The sequence below is a fragment of the Trachypithecus francoisi genome, unplaced genomic scaffold (genome assembly GCF_009764315.1).
Source record: "Trachypithecus francoisi isolate TF-2019V2 unplaced genomic scaffold, Tfra_2.0 Lachesis_group0, whole genome shotgun sequence".
Classification (NCBI taxonomy): Eukaryota; Metazoa; Chordata; class Mammalia; order Primates; family Cercopithecidae; genus Trachypithecus; species Trachypithecus francoisi.
The window spans coordinates 113647084-113658514 of NW_022681453.1; positions in this window are offsets into that span (position 1 = coordinate 113647084).

Sequence of the window (11431 nt, forward strand, 5' to 3'; positions counted from 1 at the left end):
CTGAATCAAGCTGAGTTTTTCCACCACAAAGTGCTCTGCAGTCCATTTTCTGCATTTGTGGATTATGTTGCACTAAACATGTGCATGGTAGTAGTCCACTCAATTAAATAAGCAGTCTCAAGAAAGACTCATTTCTCATTATAGTGGACTTAGAACAGTGCTACTTAAACATTTCAGATGAAATATCTTTGGTGGACAAAATCTCACACAAAAGAATGACAGGGAAGAGATAGAAGTAGTTTCTGTGACCAAAACTTGAATAGTTTTTGTCCCACAATGTGTTTGCATTCCATGATGCTCTCCACTCCTAGGGGGCTTCTTGGAACCAGTAATCCTTTGTGTAGTTTGAAACGCATTGACATAAAGTCTTTATCTGTGTTGAATTCTAAGCTACATTTGACAATACAGTAGTTAAATATTTCTGAAACAGTTTAGATAATCCTTCCTATCTTCCAAAATATCAAAAAGAAAGACAGCCCATGACCCCATCATTCATTCTGCTGTGAGTTCCTGGTGATTGCTTTTCCAGGAACTTGAGAAGGTGAAGAAGTTCATCGTTGTTTGAACAATATAGGGCTGGCTTTAGCTTGTTCCCATGAATCAGTGGAACTCTCGCTTGCTCTTTTTCCACCCTGTTACCACTATCTAATGTATAACTTGAAAAAACAGACTATGTTGCTTCCTGCTCCTATAGAACAGAATGGCAAATCCCTAGAGGTTAGAAGGATCTGCTAATCCCTGATGGCAAACCTTAAAATAAACCTAGTAGGTGGAATTGTGCATGAATTCAATATCTTTCGTCTCCAGTTTACAAATTGCCTAATTATAAAACTAAATGATCACTAATGAACTTATTAATGAGAAGCCCCCAAAGACAATTGATGCCCTCTTCATTTGAGCTATTTCTGCTACATAGGTTTTGTCAGGAGTGATTTTCATTACCCCCCCCCCATCTATCCAAATCGAGAGGACAAAATTTAACTGATTCTTAAAACCCGAATTAAACATCACTTCTTCTGTGAAGCTTTCCTTAATACAAATCTCACAAAGATGAGGTCAATCTGCATTCATTAATGCAATTATTTTTGTCTCTATTGTCTCTATCAGACCATAAATTGCTTGAGGCAGAATTCATATTTTATTCATTTATGCCCCAAAGTCTGCCTCGGGGCCTAACACATAATGAATTGTCGAAAATGTGTATTAGGTGGATAACACTGACTATTGATTAAATAAAGTATCTCATAGAATTATTTTGTGAGTAGGCATACTTCAGAAATACGATGATCCAAGTGCTACCTGAGCCTACAGTCAAGGACAGAAAGGCCACATGCTGGCTTTAGCTTTCTCACCACCACCTCCCATCCATCAACAAAATTACATCTTCTACCTCTGGAAGAAAAATGACCACCATAATAATAAGAGTATGAAAATTACCACATGCTTAGGTTTTGCTTTTGATATTTTATTCAATCAAGACTTACTGAAGATGTACTAGGCTGGGGACAATTCAGGAGATGTATTTAAACAATGTTTTTCAGAGAAACATATTTTAAAGAATTAAACCACGACTCACCTGTAATAAGGCCATATTCAGAAATTTTATTAAGAAAACCCTAAGTTCAGTTCAAGCACCTAAAGTTTATATCTGATCTATAAATCAATAGTAAGCTATCTTTTAAACATTCATTGAAGTGGAAATTATTACTTATGTTAGCAAGTATAAAATCTGGAATTCGAATGCCTATATTTGTAATGCAGCATCCCCACTTACTGCTCACTAACCTTGGGCATATTATTTAAGCATCTGATGCCTCAGTTTTCTCATATGTAAAATGAGGACTAATAAACAGTATCTACCATATGAAATTATTGTGAGGCACATAAGAATTGCTTAAAACATATTGTAGGTGCTCAACATATGATATGAAGTTACTATAGAAAACCTTGTCTAGCAGCTGCCCTTTCTAAATCTTTGCCAAGAAAAACAACATTTCTTTATTAAGTTGATACTCAATAAATACCTTCTCTGTGCCAAACACCCACTAGTGACATAGTTATTAATGAGACAACATATGCCATCAGGAAACATATTCCAATAATGGAAGGCACTAGTAAAAAGGTGAAGAAATACTTTCTGTAGCAATATTGTAAAAAAAAAAAAAAGATGCAAGAGGAGAGAGTGAAACAGTGAATGTCTCCTTTATATACAGTGGCCAGTAAAGACTTCTTTGAGAAATATTTAAGATGAGGCAAGAATAATATAAAGGGACATTCATTCAAGAATCTAGAGGAAGAGTGCTAAAGAAGGGAGTCAGTATAAAGGTCCTGAAGCTAGAACCACCTTGAGTCGACACAACAGCAAGCAAGCAATGGTGCTCAAGAGCAGGGTGAGCTCAAGAAAGAGGAGCAAGTTATGAGGCAGTGACCTGATCAAGTGAGCTTTGGTATCGACTGGGGAAAAGTAAGCATTAGTTCTAATTGTAATGCAAAGCCAATGGAGGAGTTTGCACCATGGTGGAATATGATCTTGTCTTCATTTTTAAAAGATAACTCTGTTTTATGAAGTGGAGATTTTGGGTCAGTGTGAGAAGAATGAATCAGGTCAGGTGAGAGTGATAGAGGCAGTTAGAAAAGTCAATATTTTGCATGTATTTTAAAATAGAGTTAAGGAGACTCACTGCAAAATGTATATGAGCCTGTGAAGAAAAAGAGGATTCAAAGGAAACTCCTAAAGTCTTTAGCCTGAGCAATTAGGTAGTGTTGTCAATTATAAAACAGAGAAGACCAAAGGAAAAGCCAGTTTGCCAGTGAAAATTTACGGTTCTCTTTTGGGTATGTCAGTACACTAATCTGGAGTTAAGCATTAAGTGATGACGTGTAAGGTGAAATTATGCATTAGGGGTTTGACAGAATCAGCTAGAGAGATTGTCAGTCTCCAAGAGGACAAAGACTGTTCCCTTAGCATAGCAACAGTCAGAAGCTGTAAAAAAAAGGAGAAGAAATTTCAGACAACACTGTAAAGGAGCAGTCAGTGAAATAAAAACAAAATCATGAGAGTGTGGTGTCCTTATGAATACGTGAAGCGCAGTTTTAAGGACAACAGACTGGTCAACCACTTTAAATAATGCTGAGACCCTGACTGAGATGACCTCTGAGAAAAACGAAGGTCATTGTTGACAAGATCATTGCAATCAAACAGTGGGAACAAGAGCCTAATTTGAACGGGTCAACTAGAACACAACCAGTGAAAAAAAAAATCAAAGTGTGTATACACTTTCTTTTGAGAAATTTTACTAATGAGGGGAGCAAAAATAATTGTGAGAGGAAAAGCTAAAGATATTATTCAAAGAAATCTATTTTGCGGTGGAAGACATGACAGCCTGTGATCCCCTTACTAAGAGAGACTTTTTGGATTAAGCAAGAGATTGGAATTCTGCCTCCTTTTTAAACAAGTTTTCCCAAATCTGTGGTGGGTATTTCAAAAGGTATTCACTCCAAGAAATCAGATGTTTAACCTGAATTTAAACTTTGTACAGTTGGGATTCCATAAAGAAAATGGAAATACATTTTCATTCTTCTGAGGTAGCATTTATATTGACTGGTATACAACGAAATAGAATAATTTCTCTAAATCTAATCAGAAACTGAAGCATTTTTACTTCTACATTCCAGAGAAGAAAATACCATACAATGAAAGATTGGCCATTTGACATGATTGTAGTCTATCATTCTTGTTTGTGGAAAAAGAAAATAAAATTCCATTTACTCAAAGAAGTCTCAGTGAGTCAGATACTTTAATTCAGAAAAAGATGGGATATACTTTTTAGAAAAATGAAAAATTAAATTGAGACTGCTTTTTAATTAACTTTATGTCAAAACTGTCTTTTACAAAACAGCACAATGAACTGTGTTTCACTAATACCAAGTAAATGTGTTTTTAATGATGTTATAATAAACCTAAAATCTTAAGAGGAGAGCGATGCTGTCAAAGAATAATCGTTTCCAACTTGGAAAATAAACCATTTACTCCTAGTGCAATGTTTATTTGCAGATAAATGGCTCGTTTTCACCTTGGCATGTATCTGATAGCAGGAAGAGGCACATCCTTGGTAAAAGTTCTATTATCATTGTCACTTATTTTAATCACAAGCATCTGTTGGATTTAATTCCTCCTCCATAAAGAAAAAAATGGCTCATTTCAAGAGCCAATAAAGGGGAATTTGTGTGAGACAGACTTGGGCTGCCATCAGAATCATCTGGCCCTGGATGTCAGACAAGTTGAGAAAAAGCACCTGCCACATCTGCAATGCCACTTCTGGAAGTCTCTTAGGACTCTCATGGAATGCTTTGCCTAGAGGGGAAGTAGGTGTAAAATTTCACTTCAGAGCTTGTTAAATAGACTAGTCCTTGGAAATTAAGAGGTGACTATGATGATAACTTAGAGAGCAAAATCAGAATAAAGCTCCAGGCTATTCATGTCCACCAATGGCTCTTTGAGGATAAAGTGAGAATTACACCCAAATTACATGTAAAAGAATGGCCTTGAAGAGGTCTAGTGAGAACACTACGCTGGTTTGGGACTAGAGATATGACTCGAATGGTTACCATACAGCCAGAGTGGTTCTGAATTGTCACCTTTCCCCTTTTATAAAATGAAAGCCTGTAATACTCTTTTTCCTTAATGTCCCTTTCCTCACGCCCGCCTTAACACTTAGCATTCTGCCCTGTAAACCTCCCTTTGTGTCCTTTCCCTGAGAATCTTTCAGGGGAGACTATGGCATACCAGACCCGTTGCAATTTTAAAAAACTGCCTTAAGTCATAACTCTAGGCCTGTTGAGGCCATGTTTCAATAACACAAATTACCCATCCTTCTTTCTTCCCCTTCCCTCACCATGGCCTGGCAACAATTGTTTGGAACTGAACCAACTCTGGGCCCTCCTTAGGCTATCATGTTGCCTGGCTCAAAAACATAAAACAATCCAGCTTCTAGAATTAGATGTAGAATTAAAAAACAAACTCAGGGGACTTAAATATCTGTCAGAGTAAAGCTGAGAGGAAGGCTCTGAGATAGAGTGAAAGACCTGAATGAATCCAGACGAATGGCTCAGAAGTGAGCAAAAGGTAGAAATGAGCATAAGAAGCCAGCCAGTAGAAAAAGAAATAGAGCCAGTGAGCCAAGAAAAGCACCCATGATCATCAATGTCCATCCTTAAGAAAAGCTTTCCCAGGTCCCAGAAACCCATATTTACCCTTGAGGCGAGCTCTTCCATGGTTCTTCTTCTGACATTTCCATACACTTTTACATCTCACTACAATAATCCCCCTTTAAGTATCTTGAGTGGGTATCTGTACTTGAAGAAACAAATCTCTAAATAGAAGTCAATTAGAATTATAGATAGCTATCTAAATTTGGGTTATTTCTTGGAATGGTTTCAATGAATTGTGAGAGGTTACCTTCTCTGTGTGACTCTCTGGAGTCTGGTTTTATAGCAAAAGGATGTATATCCAATCACATATCTCAACAATCCTGTGACAACAGAAATTACAGAATATCAGCCTGAGAAGGGGGGCCAGAGACTTCCTAGGGCTTTAGGCCACAGATCTCAAACTGTCAGGGTAAAATTCATTCTTCTGTCTTATAAAGGATCCCTTTATATAAAATATATCCAGGCATTCATGCTTTTTGTTCAGCAATTCAGTCTTTCTTCATACTCCTTTCCCTAATCAGGAAATCCTAAGTGTCCCTAGAATTCAGCTGGAAAGCAATTAATCTCTCATTTTACACATGGAGTTTAAAAGATTTAAATACTGCTTTATGGGAACAAAATAGTGAGGCTTTATCTCCAAGACCATCTGTAATTCCTGGCTCTACTGTACTAATATTTAACATTCCTATAAAAATGCATTATTTTGTATTTGTTCTCTATGTATTTTTGTGAAAATTTCCATCACAGATTTCAAAATACCCTAATATTGGAACACTCATTTGAAACAAATGTGTGGTATCACACCATTTTTTTGCATAGTGCATTGAAAGTCTTTGCAAAAGCAGATTGGATTTGGGCATTAGCCCAAATACTGAACTTTAAAGAGATGTGCAATGTGTTTTGAGAAGTTCTAAGGTGAAAACTTGAAGCTGAATAATGATGAGGTCTCTGTTTGTATAACTAAAAGATGCCTTTGTAAAGACATAAAAAGACTGAAAAAGAGGAATTGATTATATAAGAAACTGGGTGATTTAAGTACAATAGTGTCTCTTAAATGTGACTTATTTAAATCTCAAAAGAATTGGTTTTACCACATAATTCAGACCACATTAACTGTAAAATTCTTGTATACTGGAAACAAGTAGCTATTGATCAGTAATAAGGCTAACAGTAGAGACTGCGACAAAGATGCCAGTTGCCTTCAGTATCCACTTTCCTCATCGTCTCTAGGAATACAACCCTAATTTTATTCTAAGAACCAATATGCCCACTTAATCAACCACATTTTCAAATTCCCTTGCATCTACACATGGCTAAGTCCGAGCCAATAAGATGCAAGAAGTATTGTTTAAAGAAAGCTACCTCAGTTAGGAGATGCCCATTTTACTCTTCCCACTTCCTCCTTCTTGATGCCTGGAACTCATTGTAATGGCTAAAAATTTACAAACAAAACAAATTTACAGTTAGGTGATCTTGAAGGTTGAAATAACATAGTAAGATGTAGTTGCTGTAGTAGTCCATGACTGTCTGCCACCAGACTTAATTTCCTTATCAAAGAAATATACTTTTTAAATTTCACTGCTATTTAGTGTTTCTTGGAATATAAAATTAAAACAAAACAAATCCTAACTTATCCAATAAACTAACCTATAAGGTATTCTTATAGGGCTATGACATGGAAGGTCAGAGGAGAAAGTAAATGTGATAAACATTTTTTAAATAAAATGTGTATCTGCTCATTTCCTGCCTGCACCTCCAGAAACTGCTTAAGAATACTCATCATTAGAATGAACAACAACAAAATGTTATAAAAATCCTATAAATCCTATAAAAACTTGACTATGTAAAAAAGAAGTGAAATTATTTAACAGTTTACTCTAAAAGACTTCATATTTATGTTAAGTATATAACATTTATGTTAAGTATACAATTTTAATTAATTATGAAATATAGATGAAGTCTATTTTCCCCCTGGAAATCTTTAAAGGAATTTGTAATTAGAATGTGTAGATACATAATTTTTTTCTAGATAAAAATGTGAATATATATATACATTCTTCTGGATAGAAAGCAGTACACATACTGATTCCTTCTGGCAGAAGTAACAGCATGTAGATAGTCTTTTCAGAACTGTGTTTTCATAACTGTTACTATACATTTGAAAAAATAATCCTCATCAATCAATAAATTCTTTTCATTTTAAACATAAGTGTCACCTTATGGAGAACATTAAAAATATCATCTTCTTTTGCTTAACTATAGTAGACATTTGCATTAAAATAGGAGGATCTTTATTTCCTCAGAATTCATCTATGCCTGCTGGTTATTACCCCGGTTAAACTCATAATCCTGTTTGCAACATCATAATCATTTACCCAACAAACAATCATTGTGTCACTAACAAATAATTATGACTTTAGGTAGGGTATAAACTACAGGCAGAGATGAACTCTGAGGAAATAAACATTGTTTTCATGCAAATGTGGTTAGTAATAAATAACCAGGGGTGAAAATTATGATGAAACAGAATATCCTATAAAAACGTATTTAAGGAGGCATAAATAGTATATATGTTTTTAAAATTTCTCCTATCTGAAAGAATGATGCACAAGGTGTTCATAAAATACTGGTAAAATTTTAATATTTAAAAGAGCTTTGAATTTACACAGAATAGAAGAAAGCTATAAACAGATGAGACAATATTTCAGAAAGATTTTTAATGAATTAATATATATATATCTAGCTTTTAACATAAACATCGGCTTTTTACATCATTCAATCTAATTATCCATCTCACTGCAAGCATTCTCTACTTTTGATATTGAATGATTTTTGTGGGTCACTTATGTCAACTTGCACCTAAATTCACTTATTTATCCAACATTAGTTTGTCCATATATTCAAAGATTATAGCATAAGCTCACAAAAAATGATGATAATAAGCATAGCAAAGCACTTTCCAGTTGCAAAAGTGTTTTTGCATTCATGACTTCATTTGATTTTCACAACATTCCTTTGAGCTAAGGAAAGTCAGTATCTTTTTCTCCATTTTATAATTAAGAAATACATTCATATTAGTGATTTTCCAGTTAGTAAGTAGTATAATCTGATAACGTGGATATATACCCTGTTTTTCTCACTACATATATCATCTTCCTTTGGGAAAATGTAGGGACTAACAGGGCTTCTAAACTGGATCCTGCATGTTCACTTATTCAGTCATTCACCTACTAATGACCTCCCATTCTGAGCCAGGCATCTGATGGAGGCTGAGTTATGTGGCAGTCAATGTGAACAGGATAGATACTCAGCTGAAACGTATAGCCACCGGGCGCAGCGACTCACGCCTGTAATCCCAGCACTTTGGGAGGCCGAGGCAGGTGGATCACCTGAGGTCGGGAGTTTGAGACCAGCCTGACCAACATGGAGAAATCTCGTCTCTATTAAAAATACAAAATTAGCCCAGCATGGTGGCGCATGCCTGCATCCCAGCTACTTGGGAGGCTGAGGCAGGAGAATTGCTTGAACCCGGGAGGCGGAGGTTGTGGTGAGCCGAGATCGCGCCACTGCACTCCAGCCTGGGCAACAAGAGCAAAACTCTGTCTCAAAAAAAAAAAAAAGTATAGTCTAGTTAAGAGGCATACCTTCCAAAATCACATTTGTATATTAATAATTATAAGTTTTATGAAGCAAAAAGCAGGATGCAATGAGAAAGAATAAAGAAAAAATGGACAAATGGAATTAATTTGGATAGAGATTAGATAAATCCTCTTTGAGAAGATACATTTTGAGACTTGAGATGAGAAATAGCATGTGCCAAAACAAGGATAAGATGAGCATTGCTCAAGATCTTTTCAAAAACTGAATAAAGGGACAGAGAGAATTGCTTTTTTCTGAATCAATATATTATTTAAAATAGCTGAGAAGCAATTTCATAACATTTATTTTTTTCAAGAAATATTTCCTGTGCACCTCACATATAATGCCCAGCATTAAGTGATCTTAAAGGTAACAGACACCACTGGCCTGTGTTGTGTGACATACTCAGCATGCACTAGATATGAATTACTTCAATGGATATAAAACATACTAAAACTATTAAAAAAAAAATGTTAATTTGTCTCCAGCATGTGCATGTCCAGAGCTGTAAAATTATAGAATTTCATATGACTATTACAGCACTAGACAAGTCTGGGTATAAACTATAAATTTCAACAAACATGTAAAATCAGGTGGTCATTTATCCAATAGTTGTTAAAGGCGCACTGTACTGACTCCACTATTAGTAATATGGCTGAGGTTCTTGTGGAATATCTATAACTCTCTCAGTTCCACAGTTAGAACCAGGCCTGTAGAAGCAATTTTAAGCATGAGCTTTAAAATGAGAGAACACATTGAAGCTGCTTCAGGCAAAGGCTCTAATTTTACTTAGATTTTATTTCCTCATTAGACTAATGGCAATGGAATCAAAGAACTTTCTACATGTGTGGTTATTGGAAGCAAATAAAGGCAGAAGGGGTCTAGTCTACGCTGCCACAGAGGACCCTTATGTTTAATTTCAATGTCATATTGGAAGTCAAATGACAATTTTTTTAATCTCAGATTTGGCCAGAGATGTACTGATTATCAGCTTAATATTTATTTCAAAATGCTGATATTGTAAAAGGTAGTATCATATAAAATGATCTTCTGAGCTAGTTCAAAAAAGACTCAAGCTATGTCTGAATATACAAGAGAAAATAGTTGTGCTCCAATCCTTCCCTAACAAGAATAGGACAACACCACTTTCGTTTTATCTGAGAGAAGCACTACTATAAATCACACCCAGAGGAACAATTTGTTTCTTCATCAGAAGGGAAAAGGAAAATGTCTTAGAGCAAAGGAGAAAGAGTCATGAAACATTAAACCTGAGCACATATGCTAAAATATGTATATATATTTTTTATGTTAAAAGATGAACAGTAATCCTCATTTTAACTATAGATACTAAAATTCAGAAAGCCAGCAGTGTCAGGACAAGAGGCCAAAAGAGCTTTGGACACAAACGATGAAGATTCATTGGTGACTCACTGTTGTCTGTCTATGGGATTGTGACAGAGGACGTGTTAAGAGGGCAGTGAAAATTGCGGAGGAGTCACACTCTTTTAAAAGATATGTCTTTTGCAACATTTTCTTCTGATAATATCCCTTGCTTTCTTGATTGCTTATTGTCTACGTTTGTTAATCAGTTTCAATAGAATGCAATTTTATATTAAAGGACATGGAAATGGCTATAGGTCTCTTCATCATAATTTTCTATCCTGTCAGTAGATGATGTGTGTGAATTCAGTACAGTTTATCAATGACACGGAAAAGTTTCAAAGGTAAATTTGTACTAAACAACCATCACTCTTGTATAAGAAGTTACTACCCAGACTCACAGAGAAGACAAAAGAGTTTGAGTCTGGAGTCATGGCTACATTGCTGCCAGAGCCTGGCCAACTTTCAGGGGTATTTTTCTGTTAAGTGAACAAACTCCATAAAGGGAAACTGCCCTAAAATGTCACAAAGTGATGACCACAAAATTATCATCCCATGTTTTCTCCTCTTTCTTAAGCCTTGAGTTATAAGATTATAAACCTTGGACTCCCACCAGTATCAAAATCTACAACTTCTCAACACCAGCAAAATAATTCCCCTTGTCTTCTTTCTTTCGACTATCCCAACAGTCCTTCAAACTGGCTGTATCGGGTTTTCCAGAGAAATAGAACAAATAAGATGTGTGTGTCTATACACATCTATATCTATCTATCTATCTATCTATCTATCTATCTATCTACCAATTGATCTATCCATAGGAAAAGAGAGATTTTCAAGAATTGCCTCATGCAATTGTGGGAATAGCAAGTCCAAAATCCACAGGGCTGGCCTGAAGGCTGGAGGCCCAAGCAAGATATGATACTATAGCTCAAGCCTGAAGTCAGTCTGAAGAAAGAATTCCCTCTACCTTGGAGGATCTCAACTATTTTATTTTTCTTAAGGTCTTTAAACTGATTGAACGAGGCCCACCCACTTTATGTAAACTAATTTGCTTTACTCAATGTCTACTTATTTAAATGTTAATCTAATCTAAAAAATACTCCCACAGAAACATCTAGAATATAGTTGACCCTTGAAAAACGTAGGTTTGAACAGTGAGGGCCCACTTATACATGGATTTTCTTCTGCCTCTGTCACTCCT